This window comes from Aptenodytes forsteri, unplaced genomic scaffold (genome assembly GCF_000699145.1).
Source record: "Aptenodytes forsteri isolate BGI_AS27 unplaced genomic scaffold, ASM69914v1 Scaffold7, whole genome shotgun sequence".
Taxonomy (NCBI): domain Eukaryota; kingdom Metazoa; phylum Chordata; class Aves; order Sphenisciformes; family Spheniscidae; genus Aptenodytes; species Aptenodytes forsteri.
In genome coordinates this window covers 827,068-830,288 of record NW_008795919.1, presented here as the reverse complement: position 1 = coordinate 830,288, position 3,221 = coordinate 827,068, and positions in this window count along the sequence as shown.

Here is a 3,221-nt window from a genome sequence, read left to right as displayed (position 1 = left end):
CCTCCCCTTCTCCCGGGGCGGGGGTGGAGGGCCGCCTGCCAGTGCCCTCGGGCCATTCCCCGGCTGCCTGCAGCTCTGCAAGGGACTTGCCCTGCCAGACCGGCCGGCGAGCAGGCTGGCTGCGAGGTGGTGTCCCCCTCCAAGCCCAGGCCTGGGGCTCTCCCCTTTCATCTAGCACTGCCAGACTGTCAGTCATAAATAGCTTTGGGCTCAAATAGTGCTACATTAGCTCTGTCTCCCACATTAGTGGGTGTAAAGCGCTCATGATTTCTTTCTGCCCAGGCTGCTGTGGGTTCACCAAACAGCTCCTCAGCACATCCCTTCCCGAGCTCTTCCTCCTAGGAATCGCCTCTTCTTTCAAGACGTGGAGCTGAGAGCTGCTACGTGCAAGGAGCAAGCTCCTGCCTGGGGCTGGGCTGCTGCTGCCCCTTGTTAACAAGTGACTTTTGCCTCCTCTGTCAGTCACTCTGTGGAAGCCAGAGCTGGAAGCACAGTAAATAACGCTGCTCCATATTTTATTCACCAGGCCGAGGGACACTCTCCCGCTGTGATCCCTGCTGCTCCAGCGAAGGGCGGCGTGCCTGAGATAAATGCTCGACTCGCTCACTTGTGTGATGCTGCAAGGCAGGACTTACAGCCCCTGCTCTGGCCCACCAGGGCTAAATCGCTGGTTAAATACGTCCAGACACCTTGCCACCTTAAAGAATTCAGCACTTCACCCCACAAATTTTGTGCAAAGCAGGCAAATAAGCCCCATCCTCATTTTGCAGTGATTGCAGCAATCAGAGTCCAACTCTGACTTGCTCCCAGGGACTGTAAATCTTGAACTCTGCAGGCGCAGCCCCCAGGTTGATAACGAGTGATTAGCCTAATTCCACCTCTTCCTCTCTTTTAAGATGGTTCATCTGGAGCCCCCCACGGTGTTAGTAACTGCACCACTAATCACGGCCCCACGCAGGAGCAGTGCGGTTGCCCAGGCAATGCATGGGGTGGGTGGCAGCATTGCTGCCCTTCTGCTCCTGCTCATCCACCTTCTTCCTCTCCACCTTTGTCTCCGTTTTGTCTCCAGCTTAACTTCTGCTGGAACTGATTTTTTTTCTTGGTGGGAGAGGATTTGGAAGCAGAGAGAAATCTGGGGAAAGAAGCAACACCTTCCTGAAGAGTATCTGGAGGAGCCCTGCACCCTGCATGAGCTGCCAGCCTGGGGCAGGTGCATTTTGGGAGCCAACCTCTCCTGTCGCTGGCAGCATCCGAGCCATGACTTGGGACTTTCCCAGCTCTCCCTTGAAGCTGACGTTCCCAGACATTATCCTTGCCACTCCTCAGTGTTTCCACCTGGTCTGTGGGGCTCTGAAGCCTGTCTGAGGAACGTGAGGTAGGATGCAGGTTTGTTTGCATTTATTTTTTTTTAAGAGGCGGTGAATTTTCAAGAGCAGCCTTGCTTCCTCTCCTCCTCTCCGTCCCTTCCTCCATCTCCTTTTGAACAAATCATTCGTTTTGCAGAGTCCCGTTGTTTAATTTTGCCGAGTGCTGAGTCTCAACCTCCTGTTAATTGGTTTTGCCCGTCTTTGTGCATTCCGTTAAATGAGAAAATGCCACACATAAAATTTTAATTTTGAAAGCCGCCTTGTTTGTTTTATATTGAAATTAACCACGCCGCTCCGGCCTGCAGAACAGACGCTTTCTCATTTCATTAAAAACTCCTTGTGATGATAAAAAGCAGCAGAAATGAGATAAAAAGTGGTGTTTCCTTAAAGGCACATGAAAGTGAGAGAGATAAATCCCATGTATTGTAGGGGATCAAATCCAACGCAAGACTGCAAAGCACCGATACTGGCGAGGAGGCTGGGCTGGCAGCCGGCAGTGCTGCACGGCGATAGCTCCTCTCCCAGGACGTTGTGGGCTCTGCCTGGACTGGCCTCCGCCACCCACCCCCTGCTTCAGTCGGGGGACCCGCTGCAAAGCCCCCAGGGGTCCACATGTGTCTTCGGTCGTGTGTGTCTCCAGCCATGTCCCTGGCCATGCTGGCCCCTCCTGGCAAGCGGGAGTGCTGATGAAGGGAGACTGGTCCCTTTGCCCAGGTGTGAGGGCACTCGGTGAGCCCTGCAGAGGTCCAGCACCATGAAACCATCGACACAGCCTCAGGTCAGTCCCGAAGCTGCTCTGGCGTTGCACAGGCGAGGGCGAAATTGGTGCCCAAAGCAAGAAGGGCAGAGGGGACGTTTGCTGCTTGGCAAGTGGATAGAGGGCAGAGGGACCAGCACCTTCCTCTCCAAACCTGGCTTTTCAGACCTGGTCTGTCAGCACCCACAGACGATTTAACCAGCTTCTCAGGAAGGACCTTCAGAAGGACCTAAGCCCTCGGCCATCCCAGCCCGGCCACTCTCTAACAGCTGCTGGTAATGGCAAAGCTCCCTGTCGTCGTCCCTTGCTCTGGAGCAGATGTTCTGACCGTTGGGTATAGACAACTGGACAAAGGGGGCTGAGGCCAGTCGAGGTTCCTGTGCACTGGGGGTTGTTCACTGATCTGTTGGGTTTTTAGTGCTCCCGTATTTATTCTGCCCAACAGGATCTGGAAATCAGTGCAAATGAAGAACAAACTTCCAGCTTCACACTTGATTGTTTCACTTCTTTTTTCTCCCCCCATCCCTTAACATCAAAGTGAGTTTTCTTCTTCTTGAGTTTCAATATTCTTTAGCAGCTGCTGAATTGCTGTTCAGCTTTACTGAATTTTTCCACCCACTGCCATTTTAAAGGTCATTTAATTATTATTACAAAGAATTACAGAAAGATAGAGAATTGTCTAAATGCCTTAAGCTGCAACAGGTTATTAGCATGGATCTTTTTATAGTCACGTTAAATGGATTAGTATTTGCAGCTTTGCACTAAGCATAGCTCAGAAGTCATCACATCGGCCTGTGCCATCCCATTGATGGTTTCGTGGCATCACAGGGGCTGACCTGCAGCGGGGACGCTCAGCAGCGACGGGCCAGCACTGCACGGTCTGCAGCGCGAAGGGATGTCTCCTGCTAAACACTGCTCCCTTCAAAAATATTTGAAGACGTTCCTTTGGGGATTTCAGACCGGGTTTCACAGACCTGGGCTGGTGGCCGTAGCAAGACCAGAGGTAAGCCTCTCACAGTCCGTCCTGTCCCCCCCGCCGGGGCCCGGCCGTGCGGGGATGCCCCCGCTCCCCCGGCAGCATCCCTCTCCGTCCGCCG